Raw genomic sequence first — 18,788 nt, forward strand, 5'->3', positions numbered from 1 at the left:
ATGTTGTAATATATACATGTGACTCTGTGCCTTTTGTTTTATCTGAGGGACCAGCTCTGCACATCAGCCCATGGCTACATGGCCTATAGACAGTGCTCTCTAGTGTGCAACTTTTAAATAAAAAAATATATTGTCTAAATATACTTTTATGGTGATGTAGCGTATGATCTGTGCTGCTGTCTTGCCAGGACTCCCTTGAAAAACAGAGGAGTCATCTCAGTGGATTTATATTTAGTTGCTGAACAATATGGAAAAAAGTAGAATCATGATTTTTTTTTTCCCCATAATGATCGATCTTGAATTTTGGTTCAGTTTTCTTGTACCTTACTTAGATTGACTGTGGATTTCAGACATGAAGAGCAGGATGTCCGGATCACTTTTTCTTATTTATTCCTTGTTGTTAGGACCAATAATTTCATAGCAATCTACATTTAAAGTTTGGAATGAGTTTGTATAATATATCAAGCCCAAAGGCACACATATTGTCACTGCGATCAGCAAACAGTTGCTATTACTGCCACAGAGCTGGCTCTAACCCTGCCCATTTAAACGCAAACTCAGATGAAGTTTTATTGTCATTGTCAGTGAACAATTTATTCCTAACTGAAAGCTTTGCATTGAAGAAATATATACAAAACATAATTAAATTTTTTGTCATGAATAATTATAGTAATATACATTTTTTGTTGTTTTGTTTGTTTGATTCACACATGTTTAACATACAAACCCTGATCATTTAGGCTGAGTTCTTCTCTCAAATAGAAAACACTCATCTTGTGATGTAATGTGGCAATTCAGGAAGTGCTCCACTGTGTTTTTAAACTTCACACATCTTCACTGGAATAATTTGGATCATTTTAGCCCTAGAATTGCTAAAGAAAAGAAAAAATTTAGCTGTTAACTAGAAAACTACTGCTTCATGGCATCAGAAGCTGGACGTTAGCTGTAAGATTCTGTGCAATGTATAAAAATATGGTACATAACTGTACACAGCAACTTGACAAACCTGATGCTATGTGCAATAGTTTTTTTTTTTTTTTGGCAGGGTGCATGCTGATTGTGCTGTTATAATGCTCTGAAGGGGGAATGACTTACCACAAGGAGCAAAGGGAGGGGGAACTCAAAAATTAAAGTGAAACTCATAAAACATGTTAATACATTTTAGCAAATTTTACATTTTCAAAGCAATAAAAGGTAACATGGTGAGCTAAATATGTGATGTGTTAGCAGTTATTGCCCCATAGAAGAAAAATACCCCCTGTTTAAATCTATTCTGCTCTCTTTTATTTTTATTCTTTGCTGTTTGTCTGTGGTGCTTAAGACTAGAGGTAAAAGTCAGACATAAACCAATCATAGACTCCATTAGAACCTGTCAACCAATCCCAGCACTTTGATGACTTTAGCAGGCCAAAAAAGGTGCAGGGTTGTGACCCCAGTATTCGGGCCCTTCAGAAAACCAGGGGGCCATAGGGGTCAGTCACATCCATCCTCCATCGCACCACCCTTCCACCTCGGCCCCCCTCATCACGGAGTGTGCTGCTGTGAGGGGCTGGAGGGGAGGGGCTGTCACTTTCCCCTCTCCATGGGGGACAGTCACTACATTTACACACACACAGAACACCGCATGCACACAACAGAATTCAATATGCTTTTCATTAGCTATGACTTGTACTGAAAGTCACGTCTGCTGTTCTATTCTAAAAAGGCTGTTCTGGTTTTCTCTGTTGCTTCCTATTCATTTGTTATAAGCATTTATGCGTGTCCAAAAAGTACTCTATAAGTATAAGACTGTTTATATGCAAAACTCAAAAGTATTTCAAAGGAGAGGAGATTCAAATTGTGGATGAATTATTTTGACTCCAATATATCTTGACTGAAACCAATTGAATCACCATAAAAAAAAAAAATTAAAAAAAAAACTAGATTAGAGACCTTATTCTTTTCACCATTGGCTGATTCTTCAGAAACAATTTAAGTTTTGATAATAAAAAAAAAAAAAAAGAAAGAAAAGAAAAGAAACAAAAGAATAATTAGGTTGTTCAATTTATAAAAGATATGGAAATATGGACATTTACCATCGGCAAAATCTTTTTTGAATGAGATAATATAAACTATTGATTAAACATGCAGCCACAACTTTTAATTTCCTGATTTCAGAGAAAACTTTGCTTTCAACATGCAAGAAAGTGGAAAATAAGGTTGTTGAGTGTTCAGTCCAGCGCCGTGGGTCCAGTGCAGTGAGTCCAGGCACGTGCATTAGCCCACAGTTTTTCATTCTTGCCTTTTTTTTGTTGAGAATGTGTTGTTTAAACCCATTTTGTATATTTTTTTCTCACTTTTTCAGATCTTCAAACCTTTTTGGCTGTTTGCTAATTGTTGGAGGGTTTGCCTGTGGGTACTGTGGCTCTGGCCTGGTGGACTATTTAAGCTCTCGCTTCTCCATCGCTCCTCCTTTTACCCACACACTGTTCTGAGCCTCTTTTGGTGGCCGCTCTGTCCTCCATTCCAAGTAAATTACAGCTCCTATGCATCTGAGATCCAAATGTGTACCATCATTACCTGGTCCCTGAAGAGATGACCAGGTTTTGTATTCATCCTGTGTGTCTGTGTGTGTGTGTCTGTGTGTGTCTCTGTGTGTGTCTGTCTGTGTGTGTGTGTGTGTCTCTCTGTGTGTGTGGGTGTGTGTGTGTCTCTGTGTGTGTGTGTCTGTGTGTGTGTGTGTCTGTCTGTGTGTGTGTGTGTCTCTGTGTGTGTGTCTGTCTGTGTGTGTGGGGGTGTGTCTGTCTGTGTGTGTGTGTGTCTCTGTGTGTGTGTGTGTCTGTCTGTGTGTGTGTGTGTCTCTGTGTGTGTGTCTGTGTGTGTGTGTGGGGGTGTGTCTGTCTGTCTGTGTGTGTGTCTGTGTGTGTGTGTGTGTGTGTGTCTGTCTGTCTGTGTGTGTGTCTGTGTGTGTCTCTGTGTGTGTGTGTCTGTGTGTGTCTCTGTGTGTGTGTGTGTGTCTGTGTGTGTGTCTCTGTCTGTATGTCTGTCCACCCGTGATAATTCCGCCATTTATCTACCGATTGTCACCAAATTTGGTACGTGGGTCAAGCCCAAAACAGTTTGGCGATGGGTCAATTGAAAGGTCACGCCATTATAAAGGATAGGCCATTTTGGTCATTTTGCAGCCTAAAATATTCACCCAATCATCACTCAAGTTGGCACACACATAACTGGGGTACACTGGATGTTACAGGTTGAAACCTGTCAAGGTCACTTGAAGGGCAAGGTACCCAAGGTCAAATATGTGTTTTTGGTCATAACTCCGTGAAGGATCAAGCTCGTGCAACGGAAGAGTCTCAGAATCTCAGAAAAATGATTATTTATTTATAATTCTATGCATTTGTATAGTAAAATATGAATAGTTTTCGAGATAATCACTCATTCTGACACTTCCTTTCTCTTTCAGTGTAGCCGTTAAAATTCTAATTGGAATGAAAATAATTTCCTTTTCTTGTTTTTCTGGTGATACATAACACACTGATCTAAAGTCACATAACTAACATACACACAACTCATGAAAATGACATTTTGGTTACACACTAGTAAACAGACTTTCTCATGTGTGACCAATATCACACTAATGTTCATGGGCCTGTACACATACACACATTACATTGTGGATATAACGATCCTGTCATATGGGCTGGGCTCCTCATAAACTGCTTCTGTGCTGATGAACTGACCCACTGATGCCTCATGGGGACTAGGTTGATATCTCTGATTGCGCTTGTTTGTTCTTTTAGTGCTGCTGTTTGGCTGCAGCCCTGCACCACATCTGTCCCTTGCTCCATTGAATTACAGTTTTTCTCTGCTGTTTTGACTCATTTCTTGAAACAAAAATGACATTCTTAAAACCCTCATGCTCTCCTTGGGGTCACAAGGGTTTGGTCACCCAAATAATTTACTTTTTTTTCCTTCCCGCTCTCTTGTGGCAGGTAAATCAGACCCAAAAATGTATTTTCTTGCCTGGTGAGAATTTATTTGAAAATGTTCTGGAGCCCAATGTTCATACACTCTCCACCTCCAAGCAGAAAAAAACTCCTCAGTTGAATTGAGGAAAGTACAGTACAGTGGTAGTAGCTCCATGAGCATCTTTAGATGGAAGTGAACCAGGCCCTGATGAGTCATTGGTGCAAATTCACACTGTCCCACACGATCACATAGTGTGATAAGAAGTTCTAATTTCACCTAATGGTCAAACACTGTCATGAATTTATCAAATGATTTTTAAAAAATGCATATATGGTGTTCATAGTATCATGTTCTTGTCTAATTTTGACAGTTAAACAGACTATTGTGCAGATGATGACTCAGACAGTGAAATCATGCTGACATGTTTTGGAGAGAACAACCATTAGACTGAAAATCAACTCATCAGTTTAGATCAGCAAGATCTATTTATTTGAAAAATGTGCTAAACGTGGACTCATTGTGTTAACTGTAGGAGACTTGTACAGAACCATTTGCAAAGATGAACTGAGACACTTGAGACATGTACTAAGACATTTACAATTCGATGAAATCAGTGAGAAATGTCATTCTTTTGTGAACGACTGCAAGGTGGTTTGGAGATTTGTCCATGTTCTTTTGAGAATGTCATTTCTGTTTCAAGAAATGAGCAAAACCAACATAGAAAAATTGTAAGTTACGTATCGTGCAACATCTCTTGTGACAGGCAATGAACGCCCAATACTCCTCATTCATTCATTTAATCTCCTAGTTTCACGTGTGGACTGACCATTGCTCTATGTGTGCAGCTGTGTGCCCTAAACACTAGCAACAGGTAATCAAAGTCCTACCTCAAATAAATACATTGCATAAGCCATCCTCCTGAATCACTGTCTGCTTATAGAGTTGCTGTGTAGCTGGCGGCTCGCAAAGGTCCATGCAGTCCGGGTCATACCCTCAATAAAGTGGCGGTGATCTGTTTGATCCAGCCTGGGATGGTGTGTTTTTTTTTGTTTTGCCTAGCACTGCAGGCTTGGATTGTAATTCCCACATTGGTGTTCCAGGTGTTAACGGCGGCCTGCAGCGGCCTGCAGCGGCCTGCAGCGGCCTGCAGCGGCCTGCAGCGGCCTGCAGCGGCCTGCAGCGGCCTGCAGCGGCCTGCAGCGGCCTGCAGCGGCCTGCAGCGGCCTGCAGCGGCCTGCAGCGGCCTGCAGCGGCCTGCAGCGGCCTGCAGCGGCCTGCAGCGGCCTGCAGCGGCCTGCGCATGACTCTGCTGTTTTTTGCTATTGTTTTGCTTAGTGCTTTTTGTTGTTTCTTTGTTTGTTTGTTTTGGTTGCTTTTGCCCTCGCCTTTGATTTCTTTTGATTTATAATAAAGACACTGTAAATGATTAAACCTAGCTCTTTCCTTTGATATGCTCCTGAGGCCTGACTTACCTGTGCACTTTTAAACTGAGGTTAAGTACAAAGTTTAAAAAAGTTTATTGTCAATTCTTCATACAAAACATATGAAGAATTTAAATTGTGTTACTCACTCCCAAGAAAACAACATGTTTAATTTGTTTCAATTTCATTTCTAACACTCCCTTTGAGTGTGCTCTCTCCCTGTGCTCCCTGCACTAAGTCACTCCACCTTCTGAGTATGACTGACTATTACATTACAATTGGTATGCATATTTCTATTGAAAAAACACATATCGCATCAGGTTTGTGACGTTGTACTGTCTTCTTTTGTATCATGTTTTTGTGTATTTAGAGAGAGTTGTCATGTGGGAGTATGAGTGAAAGTAGGCTTGTGGGCTAAGCCTTGCACATAATCTACAGATATCCATAAGAAAGGTTTGGAAGGCCTGGGAGAGATCACTAGATTACTGAAACATGCATGGATGACATTTAAAACCTCTTCAGGCATGTTTTTAATGAGAGAACAAAACATGCCTGATAGAAAGCTCCAAAAGATCAATTTTGCATAAAACCCCTCTTTAAAGAAGAGTTTTTGTTTCATGTGGATGGAGCCCGTAATTACAAAGATAATAACCATAACCCCTCAGACAGAACATCTGCGTTTGGACACTTAAGTAAATTCTGCAATAGAAGTCTGCCCGCATGTCCACCTGAGTTCATCGTAGAAACTGAGGTCGTGATTCATAGGTTTCCAGTATGTGTCATTTTCAAGACTTCTCAAAAGACATAATATTTAGTTTGACAGTGGTTCTATGTTTTCATCATTCTGAAACCAATGAATAAGTTGTATTTAATCATTTGATTATGTCATCATTTTCGATAGAGTGCTGGGGTTTATTTATTATAATAATCATTATTATTATTATTTATTTTTATGGTGGAATGTTCAGCAGTTACCAGTGAGACACAATGTGAACATTAGTAAGCACTGCCAAAAAAAAGTTTTAAGATGAAAACTCAAATGCAAAAAGGATTTACACAACACATTTTCAGGAACCTGTGATACGTTCATGTTTGAGTTTGATTTGCAAGAAAAGGGTGATTAACTGAAAAACTGTTGGTGCACCAGCTATAGTTTCAACTTAATCTACTCTTTCTGGTCAGATTGTGTTAAAATAAAGATTACATTAAAGTCCAGGGCTTAGAGCTTCAGACAGAGCTGTGCCTAAAGTTTGCATCACACCCCAGGGAAAACACTGTGGGAGATAAACAGTTTTTGAAAGGAATATTCAGAACTTATGATCCATAAACAATGAACCAAATCAATTTGTTGGCTCTACAAACTTGCTAAATGAATCCCGTGGATAAAGTCCTTTGAACTAACAACAATCTTGTAATTAGGGTAGAATAATGATTCCATCACTTTTTTGCCATGGCTTTTTATTAGTGAATGTTAATGTAGAAGTCAAGACAGTTCTAATCAAGACCAAGACCTGTCCAAGACCAAAGGGTCCCAAGACCAGTACTTTTAAAGGCCAAGACTGAGACAAGACCGAGACCACAACCCATCAAGACCAAACTGAGACTATCTTTGTCATTTTCTACATTTATTTGTATTTTAGAGTTATTTTGGTACATATATATATATATATATATATATATATATATATATATATATATATATATATATATATATATATATATATATATAAATAATATATATAAATGTTTTTATAAATCTATTTCCATTTTATCACTCGTCGAGTGTCTGACCTCGAGACAGAGACAAGACCTAGTCCAAGCACCTTCAAGACTGAAACAAGGCCGAGTCCAAGACCGCAAAAAAATGGTCTCGAGACCAAGACCAGTCTTGAGTACTCCAACACTAGTGAATAGGCCCAGTGATTACAGGCCTATATCTGCTTTTAACTTTCTCTTGTCGAGATAAATGCTCTTTACTTCATGCATTGTATATACCTTTTCATATGGATTCGTGCATGTTTGAGCAATCTTTAATTGCTTATTTTCAAGACGCCATTTCACTGATCAACTCCCATTTTCACTGCCACTTGTATACAGCCACTGCTCGACTTACTGCTGTATGTACTTCATTCTACAGTTTGATTTTCTTCTCCCATTGGGAACCGCACTTTTCTGTTACAAAGTCCACTTCATTATTTTTGTAAGTCATTTTAAGTTAATATTGTGATGTAAAATGTGCAAATTATAACATAATGACCCAAGGGTGTCATAGATTATAACTTGATAGCAGACACAAGCACAGTGTGTCTCCTTTCAACAGATTCCTATCTGAGTAGAGCTATACAGGCCATTACCTTACATCTGAAATGATGACATTAAACTACTGAATGTCACAAACAAACAAAAAATTTCTGCTGCCCCTGTCCTGTGTTGAGGCGTGAACAATGGTCTGTCTTTAATCTGCCTGCGCAGGATTGCAGAAAGGCTGTAACAGAGCTTTGTGCTGTGGGGATTGGGTTGGGGGTCAGGGGTCAGAGGTCGGGGGGGTGGACTTAACACAGAGAAGCGCTCACAACTCACAACATTTAACACACACTGCGCTGAAGGAATCCGCCGCTCTCATCTGTGTCACTGTAACAAATAGTGGAAGAGTGCTGTCTCTTCTCTCGTGCTCTACGACTCTTCATCCTGAGCACTTTGATTTAATTTTCATTCTTTTTGAAGGTGAGACACTGCAGGTGAACAGCAAAGAATCTTACATTTAGAGATATACATAAACATTTTCAAGATGTGTATTTTATGTGTAAACAATTGCCAAAATAAACTTTTTTTTTTTTGGAATACACGAATCTCAAAATTAGATGAAGCTACATTTCATTGTTTTGTTTCATTTTGTTGCCTTATTAGATACAAAAAAATTAACAGAAGAGGTTTTGGATATCTTATTTAGTATTTGAGTAAAAAAAACACAAACAAACAAAACAAAACAAAACAAAAAAAAAAACAATATGGCCTTCCTAAAAATGCCTAAAAATGTAAATTTCCCATAATTGTTTTGAGACTTGGAATTAGATATCATTAAATCCTTCTGTACAAGCTGTCAATATTTTATTAAGTGTAAGACAGTAAAGTTTGCTATGTCCCTCTGGGGGGGAAATGCATTTGTGAGTAAATGGCTTTTGAAATGACAATGTCCCATAGAACTCCATGTTGACTGAATTATATATTCAAACACCATTTGGGGCAGAGTGGACAATTTCGTTGTTTTCTTGTGAAAGCTTACATGCCAAGACACAAAACTGACCAAAAAACAAAACATTGAAAAAGAAAAACATGTTTTACCTGTAGTGTCTCCTCTTAATTTGTGTGAAACCAACAAATTTGTCCAACCTGAACCAAAAGAAGTAATATTTCATTTAATCAACATTTTAATAATTGATTTATATTGGGCATTTTCATTTCAAAGAATTTTTCTCTCATAGGGACATGAGGGACATTAATTGTAGCTAAGAGCTACAGTTAATGAGGTGACATTTTAATGTTATTATTTTTTTAGTAAGAGCTAGTTGACTCAAATATTAAATAAGATATGTTTTTTGTATCTAAAATGAATTTTTGTAAACTTATTATGCTAAATCTATTTGTTTTTAGCTTTTTACCACGTTATAACATTGTTCCCTCATCAAAATCATGTCTGAAGAGGTGTTAGATATCATGTCAGTATTTTAGCATTTTTTCCCTTTGAGCTCTCCTTATGGTTAGCTGTAAGATTCTGTCCAGTGCTCCACCTACAGTAAGCTGACATCACCCATGGCCCACAAGACAATTCTCCATAAATATACAAAAACAAGATAATAAAAAAAAACTAAACTGTACACAGCAACAAACCTGATGTGTACAGTAGTTTCATTAGTGGGAAGCACGCTGATTGTGTTGTTCTAGTGCTCAGAAGGAGGAGTGACTTAACACGGGAGCAAAGAGAAGGGGGAATCATAGCACATACAGCATTTTCAATACTATAAAAGGTAACATGGTGATCTAAATATGTTTCAGCAGTTAATACCCTGTCTTTAAACAGAGATTTGTAAGTGTGTGCAGTGCTGTGGGCGAATGGAAAGGACAAGTATGACTCAAGCATGATTCAAGCTCCTTTTTGCATCTTGCAAAACGGAGAATGTGAATAATCAGTATTTCAATCTGGGCTAGAGGACTTTTTGTAAATAGGCATGTCCCACTCACAGGACGGTGTTTCATTTTCTGGTGTCTTTGACATTTCACAAAGAAAAAGTGATCAGAGAGATGCAGAAGACAGAGGAAGTTGTGTCCAGGACAGTTACACAGTGCACATGAGGCTTTGGGGTTTGGGAGGGGGGCACTAAATCTCAGAGCTGTGGACAGTTCTCTGTTTGTCCCTGCGCCTCATGGAAACACGTCTCAGCACAACAGGCCTTTTGAGACAGCTGCCACAGGGAGGACACTGTGAGGGACAGGAGACATGCTGGGCTCCGGAGACACACCGGGGACACACAGGACACACACTGGGCACAAAGCGGGACAGAAGACAAGAGAAAAAAAATAATTACAGCTGACAGAGTCCTCTCACGGCAAAAGGGCTCTCCACTCACAAGGAACATGTGAGAGCTGGGATTGAACCTTCAACCTGAGTGTCAGCGACTCTGACCTCTTTAACTCCCCCCACCTCGACCTGAGGAGGAGCAGATAAACATACACCAAACTGTGGTTGTCTCCTTGACTGACCTGGGCCCTGAGGCTTTTTTTACTGCTACAAAATCAACAAATGAAGCACTTAACTCTGTTTCTGTAAAAGAAGTGATGGATTTTGTTCTTCAAAGAGTGTTAGAGAGTAAGGACGTTGTTAGTCTGACGGGTCTGCTCCTAGGCCCCACTGCATTCAAACAAAACATAGGGACTGGCTCAGGAAAACCTGAGGCCACTTCACTCTTCTAATGTGACCCACTTACTGACCCCACAGAGTGGCTGGTCTAAAGTGACCAGTGTCCCACCCAAGTACTAATCAGGCCAAGTCCTGCTTAGCTTCTGGATCAGAGCAGATTGGACATTGACAGGCACGGCCACATACCTGTCCCTCAGTGCATAAAAATGTCTCTCTGAGAGTGTGCATATGACTATGCCTATGAGCGTGCATGTATGGGCATCGGGGACAGAGGGGAGTTTTTGTGCTGTGGAAAATAGAAGCTGGACCACTCCATCTTGTGTGTGTGCGAGTAGAAGGTCAGAGGTCAGAAGTCAGGGCGGAGGGAGAATTCCGCCCTGCATGCCGACAGATCGGGTTTCAGGGGGAGGGGCGCCCTGGGCTGTGCCGGGACGGGAGCCTGTTGGGACACATCTCACGAACAAGCTCCCAGGACAGTTTCAATTCAGCTGTCTGTCCGTGTGCGTCACCAGACGAACCCACAAACTCAGCATCAGGCCTGGACCAGAGAAAGGAATCCAGAGTAAGAGTCCAGCACACAGCAGCAGAGGAGAGGCTGCTCTCATACACAAGGAGACCACTGGACATGACAGTAGATGTGAATTCATAGTGTCCTTGGGTGCTCACTGAATCTGCAATAGCAATAATACTTTTATATTTTCTTAAAGGGCCCATGTTACACTATTTTCTGATTTATTATAATGTTGTTTCCTCATCAAAAACACACCTGGAGTTTTGTGTTTTGTTTCATTCACACATAACACATAAACATGCATATTTAGGTCAAGTTCTTCTCTCAAATAGGAAACATTCTCTTTCACCTTGTAATGTCATAAGGTAATACAAGAAGTGCTCCACAGTGTTTTTAAACTTCATACACCTTCACTAGAATAATTTAGATGATTTCAGCCCTGCAAGTGCCAGTCTCTCAGGTAAAAGGAGTTAACTGTTAACTTGAAAACTACCACTACATGACATCACAAGGTGGAAAAGAGCATTTTGAACTTTGGGGATGTGGACATAGTAATAATGCAGAGTTACTCAAACATGTGTGAATGAAACAAAACACAACTCCAGGTATGATTTTGAGGAGGGAAGAGCATTCTAGCATGGCTTAAAGCTCACAAGAGTCAATATTGCATAATATATAAAGCTACACTATGTTTTTAGCCAAAACAGACTAAATAACAGGAAGCTTGTTTTATTAGGCCCGAGCCCCGACAGGGCGTAGGGCCTATTGCTTCCTCTACGCGGAGCGAATGGGGAGCGACGTGCGCATGGGCAAATGCGACAGGACGACATGCAACATTGTCCTCGGTCGCCCCCGTCACGAACAGCAGTATCCCAGTAACCCATGCCCAAGGCCTGAGCCATATTTACTACTGCTAAAATGAATGGAAGGGTGAAGGCCCACATTCGTCATGTGAAGACAAACAAAAAATATTATTATGGCCACGCCCTCTGACAAACCAGAAGGCGGCCGTCTTGGATTGAAATTTCAGTCCACATTTTCGTTCACATTGCGTTTGAACGAACTCCTCTGAAGGAGCTTCACCCACAGGGCTGAAAATCACCGTACATCATCTAGAGAAGTGGAACATCTAAAGTTAGCTGATTTTTGTGATAACTGTCACGGTTTACGTGCGGCGAGGCCGCAAATTTCAGTCAAAAGTTCGCCTAATTTCAAGCTGACATTATTTGCTCCTATTCGCACAGACTTAGTCCGATTGTGCTGAAATTTGAATCACTAATGTGTGATCTCAGTCTATAAAACATATGAAAAGTGAACACTATAGCGCCCCCTAGCATAGACATGAAACATCAACATTGTCAGATTTGCACCAAATTTGGCAATTAAATTCTATGTATGATTACGACTAAAAAACTATATTATGGACATGATGAAATTTTCACTGTTGGCCAGCAGGGGCGCAAAGACTCCTCCAAAAAATATAAAATAATATATTACACGCACATGCTTAGTCCGATCATGCTGAAATTTGAATCACTAATGCATGATCTCAGCCTGAATATAATAGACTAGTTGCATGAGAAAATGCTAATTTCCGGATTATTCACCGAAAGTTGTGCTATTAGCATCCAGCTGCTATTTCGTGCTATTGTGTTTTTTCATTCATTCTGAGGATGGACTCCAAAAAACAAAAAGAGAGAATTGTAAGAAAAAGATATTTTACTCTTCAAAGAGCCGAAGGTGGAAGCAATCATCAGTGCAGTGTTCCGCTGTGTACTGCGAGCGGGAGATTTAACAGAATGTTAAGTTTCCACAGCTTCCCCAAGGATTCCGCTTTGCGCGCTCAGTGGCTTACCAAAATAAGGAGGCAAGACTTCACCGTGGAAGCCAACTCCAGGGTATGCAGTCGGCACTTTGAGAGTGGGGACATTTATACATCTGCCTCAGGCAAGCGGCACCTAAAAAAGACAGCGGTTCCATCTCTATTCCACTGGAATAATTTTTTGATAAAGACCCCGCGACTCGGAGTCTGGGAACGTCACCCTCGGCCTCTCCAGGCCACATCAGCTACAGATGAAGCCACATCCGTTGATGCGCCTGTCAATGAGTTGATGGAGTTTGACGACTGCGCTCAAGCTCCGATTCCCGTGATTGAAGACCATGAGTATGCCTCGAGTCCTTTCGTCTTGGTGGATCGCATCAAATATGACAATATGCGTCAAGAGATCGAGGCGCTCAGACGGCAGCTTGAGTTACAGCATCTGGCACAGGGATTTGGACTGCAGCAGTTCGCCTCATCACCAGAGGACATTCGGTACTACACCAGGTAAGAAATGGCCACTTAGATTATTTGCTCACGTGACATAAATATTTGTTGTGCTAAATTTGAGTGAAACCTGGCGAATTTAAAATTTGCAAAGGTTGCGATTGTATTGTTTGACCTGTATCCTGTGCGTACCAGCTTCTACTATCTGAGCACTATCGGTTGTGCAATATGGTGCTCACAGTTACGTGCTAGACAAACGTGTTTTCAATTATTAGGTTTGTGTATTCATTAATAACGAAAGGTTAACGAAAAAGGGACATTACCACTGGCACAGCATCCAAAAATAGTGGCGCAGACACAGTGCGCATAGCGAGTACTCGCTGTGCGCACTGTGCCCAGGGACATACACGCACAGGCGACTTTTAAATCTGATTTTGAGTTTGTTTATAAACAAAGTAGCGGGAAGCACATATATAAACGGGGTGTTTTTTTTCACTGTACTACGATAGGCTTGATTCACTGAAAGTCAGATAGTAGTAGTGAATGACTGCAGACTTGTTTTGTTCTACCATACCAAGCTATCTGTATTAACATCCATCCATCCATCCATTTTCGTCCGCTTATCCGGGGCCGGGTCGCAGGGGCAGCAGCCTAAGCAGGGACTCCCAGACTTCCTTCACCCCAGACACGTCCTCCAGCTCCTCCGGGGGGACCCCGAGGCGTTCCCAGGCCAGCCCAGAGACATAGTCCCTCCAGCGTGTCCTGGGTCTTCACCGGGGCCTCCTCCCGGTGGGACATGCCCAGAACACCTCCCGAGGGAGGCGCCCAGGAGGCATACGGAACAGATGCCCGAGCCACCTCAACTGGCTCCTCTCGACGTGGAGGAGCAGCGGCTCTACTCCGAGCTCCTCCCGTGTGACTGAGCTCCTCACCCTATCTCTAAGGGAGCGCCCAGCCACCCTACAGAGAAAACCCATTTCAAGCGCTTGTATCCGCGATCTCGTCCTTTCGGTCACTACCCAGAGCTCATGACCATAGGTGAGAGTAGGAACGAAGACTGACCGGTAAATCGAGAGCTTCGCCTTTCGGCTCAGCTCCCTCTTCACCACAACGGTCCGATACAGCGACCGCATCACTGCCGAAGCTGCACCGATCCGCCTGTCAATCTCCTGTTCCGTCCTTCCCTCACTCGTGAACAAGACCCCGAGATACTTGAACTCCTCCACTTGAGGCAAAGACTCCCCACCCACCCGGAGAGGGCAAGCCACCTTTTTCCGGTCGAGAACCATGGCCTCAGACTTAGAAGAGCTGATCTTCATCCCAGCCGCTTCACACTCGGCTGCAAACCGCCCCAGTGCACATTGCAGGTCCTGGTTCGATGAAGCCAACAGGACAACATCATCCGCAAACAGCAGAGATGAGATCCTGTGGTCCCCAAACCGGACCCCCTCCGGCCCCTGACTGCGCCTAGAAATTCTGTCCATAAATACAATGAACAGAACCGGTGACAAAGGGCAGCCCTGGCGGAGTCCAACATGCACCGGGAACAGGTCTGACTTACTGCCGGCAATGCGAACACAGCTCCTGCTCCAGTCATACAGGGACCGGACAGCCCTTAGCAAAGGGCCCCGAACCCCATACTCCCAGAGCACCCCCCACAGGACACCACGAGGGACACGGTCGAATGCCTTCTCCAAGTCCACAAAGCACATGTGGACTGGTTGGGCAAACTCCCATGAACCCTCGAGCACCCGATGGAGAGTGTAGAGCTGGTCCAGTGTTCCACGGCCAGGATGAAAACCACATTGCTCTTCCTGGATCTGAGGTTCGACTATCGGCCGGATTCTCCTCTCCAGTACCCTGGCATAGACCTTACCGGGAAGGCTGAGGAGTGTGATCCCCCTATAGTTGGAACACACCCTCTGGCCCCCCTTCTTATACAGAGGGACCACCACCCCGGTTTGCCAGTCCAGAGGTACTGTCCCCGACTGCCACGCGATGTTGAAGAGGCGTGTCAGCCAAGACAGCCCCACAACATCCAGAGACTTAAGGTACTCAGGACGGATCTCATCCAACCCCAGAGCCTTGCCTCCAAGGAGCTTTCCAACCACCTCAGTGACTTCAGCCCGAGTGATGGATGAGTCCGCCTCCGAGTCCCCAGCCTCGGCCTCCTCCTCGGAAGACGTGACGGTGGGATTGAGGAGATCCTCAAAGTATTCCTTCCACCGCCGGACAACGTCCCCAGTCGAGGTCAGCAGCTCTCCCCCCGCACTGTAAACAGTGTTGGCGAAGAACTTCTTCCCCCTCCTGAGGTGCCGGACGGTTTGCCAGAATCTCTTTGAGGCCGTCCGATAGTCCTTCTCCATGGCCTCCCCGAACTCCTCCCAGCTCCGAGTTTTTGCCTCCGCAACCGCACGGGCTGCAGCACGCTTGGCCCGCCGGTACCTGTCAGCTGCCTCAGGAGTCCCCCGAGCCAGCAAGGCCCGATAGGACTCCTTCTTCAGCTTGACGGCATCCCTTACTTCCGGTGTCCACCACCGGGTTCGGGGATTGCCGCCGCGACAGGCACCACGGACCTTACGCCCACAGCTCTGAGCAGCCGCATCGACAATAGAGGCCGAGAATGAAGCCCACTCGGACTCCATATCTCCAGCCTCCCCCGGAATCCGGGAGAAGTCCTCCCGGAGGTGCGAGTTGAAAGTCCCTCTGACAGAGGGCTCCGCCAGACGTTCCCAACAGACCCTCACTACACGCTTGGGCCTGCCAGGTCTTTCCGGCTTCCTCCTCCGCCAGCGAACCCAACTCACAACCAGGTATTAACATGAGCTTTGTATATGCAGATTCCCATCATATGAGCATTTGATGGCGTTTTGGAATCTAATCCAAGAGGCAACCAGTAGAATGGTGAGGGTCACCACCACTCAGAGGAACCTTTCCACCAGCACATCCACTGAGCCCAGTGACCAGACCCACTGTAAGTTGCACAATAAAGACAAGTCGGGTCCACTCTCACTCAGTGTACACACTTTAACCTTCAACACCGCTTTACATCACAAATACAAACACCTCATACTAGATGTAATTGTTTTGATGCACTTTCTTTATAGTGTTAGATTTTTGTGTTATTTATTAATAATAACTCTCTTTATTGCAGAAATTGTTGCCAATTGATGAGCTCTTCCTGTTCCTCAATTATTTGTCAACTGGCTGTACACAAAGGGAGCTCAGCCACAAGTTCAGCATCCACAGGGCCACAGTAAGTTGAATAATTGTGACATGGGCCAACTTTCTTTATACTCTGCTGGGGTCCATCTCTATTTGGATGACAACTGACGCAGTGAGAGCCAACCGCCCCAGAGATTTTAATGGGACATTTGAAAACACACATGTCATTCTAGACTGCACAGAAATTAGGTGCCAAACGCCCTCTTCCCTTTTGCTCCAGAGCGAGGTGTTTTCAAATTACAAGTCATATTGCACTTTCAAGGCCCTCATTGGCATGTCCCCGCACGGAGCAATGACATTTGTGTCAGCACTGTTTGAGGGCTCCATCAGTGACAAAGAGATCTTTCGTCAGTGTGGCATCACCTCCCTTCTAACAGCAGACATGGAAATTATGGTGGACAAAGGATTTCTGGTAGATGAGCTGGTGTGTGGGAAAGTCCATCATCCACCCTTCCTGTCCAAGCAGGCACAGATGCCCGAGGTGGATGTCCTCAGGACCCAGTCCATTGCTCGGCTGAGGGTCCATGTGGAGAGGCTCATCAGGAGAGTAAAGGAGAACAAACTTTTTGACTCTGTCATCCCTCTCTCCATTTCTGGGAGTATAAATCAAATTTTTACCGTTGCACGTCTCCTCCCAAACTACCAGTACGGACCCCTGGTCAAAAAATGTGTGTTTTTGTAAAGGTTTGTATTGTGTCTGGTATGTGTTAAAAGTCAACTAAAGTGTATTTGAAGAGCTAAACTGCAGGATATTTAGTTTAAACATGTGGGAGAGCAAAGTGTAACAGCTCTGGTGAGGTAAGTTAATGCTTGACTTTCAAGCTGTTACACCCTGCTCTTCCACATGTTTAAACTAAATATTCTTAATTGAAAAATCTTCTTAGTTCCCAGATCTTCAATGCTCTTTAATTGATTTTTAACACTTTTTTTTTTTTAACAGTAACTCAGTGATAAAGAAATGGTAATTTAACGGGTAGTTAACTGTGTAGTATAGATCTTCTGAAATATATTTGATTCTAAATGTCTAAATGTAGCAGTTCATATTTTTGTCTTCTCTCAGATGTTTATGGTTGGTTGTGTGTTGAGCAGATATGCATACCCTTTATATGTGATCAGATAAATCTTAAATATAATCAGCCAATAAGGTTATTACCGTTTTTGTTTTGTTTTTTATATTTGAACTGTTTGTTACTTCTGCTGGTATCCACTGTGTTGTTCTGTGCTGGTATAGATAATGAAAGTGTGGAACTGAATTGCTTGAATGTGATATATCTTATAAAAATAAGCGTCATTGTAGATCTTAAAACAAAAATATACATCACAGATTTCAAATGATGAGCTTTATCTGTCATACATTAAATTTTATATTTGAACACTACATGTCTCTGTGTCCATAAAACAATGAAGCATACAAATACAGTGAATTACAAACAGAGCTTTGAAATATGTAACACAATTTCCTATAATATGAAATACAAAACAAATACAATATTTTAAAAGTAACATTTTAGAGTGAACACTTCACTTTTACTTCATTACATTTATGAGCTGGTACTTTCTGCCCCACTACATTTTTGAACAGGACTGAAAAGTAAAAAGATTACTGATTTTTGGAACAGTCTAGGTTGTCAAAAGTATTGAAATTTCAAAATCCAATTCATGCAAGACCTGATGGTGTAAACAAAGACAAAATTACAATACTGTCTGAATATTGTCTTTAAAAATTATCATTAGGTTATCAAAATCTGCATAGCATAACTAAAGACATATTATGACACATTTAACAATTCTCAAAATCTGTGTGAAATACTTCTATTGTTCTTCTAAAACCATACTCTATATAAAGAGGACCACAGAAGTATGATGTCACACATAACATTCAGCTCCGCACAATTTATGATACTTGGAGGTATTTGTTTATGTAGACATGAAAGTAAAACATGTCCACCCTACATTTTATGGTATTCATCACCCTTTCATCTCTGTATAGTCTTTGAATGAACATGTCATCCTGTGCAGAGACGACAAAGTTACACCAACCCATGCCTGTTATTAACAGTTGGCCCTGAATTTGCCAGTAATAGGCGTGTGATAGCTTGAGCTGCAATGATCCATCAATGACCTTTAGGTAGGGAGCGTCCACATAGCTCTGTATATTGGGACATTTGATTTCAACAAGGCCAAACTGCTCTGACGGGGTCAAAAACAATGCCATCTGGTGATGCACCAAGTCATGGTGCATCGGGGTGCACCACAAAACCACATTTGTAATAGTCAAGTCTCTTTATCTGGCAGTACTCCCAGATAGCATCTGCCTCCAACTCCAAACCTCTCTTCATTGCTCCTGTCTGGTGTGTACCTTTTAGGATGCGTTCGGCAAGCAACTCTTCAGAGGCCTCTCCCATGTAGCACAATTCTCTAAAATGTGAAGCTGTTACCCGTGGTCTCCGAAGGTTGTGCCATTCAGAAGATGAACTCTGTTCCTGAGTTGCACGTTCA

The sequence above is a fragment of the Boleophthalmus pectinirostris genome, unplaced genomic scaffold, assembly GCF_026225935.1.
Source record: "Boleophthalmus pectinirostris isolate CB_2022bp ecotype Guang Dong unplaced genomic scaffold, ASM2622593v1 HiC_scaffold_6, whole genome shotgun sequence".
Taxonomy (NCBI): domain Eukaryota; kingdom Metazoa; phylum Chordata; class Actinopteri; order Gobiiformes; family Gobiidae; genus Boleophthalmus; species Boleophthalmus pectinirostris.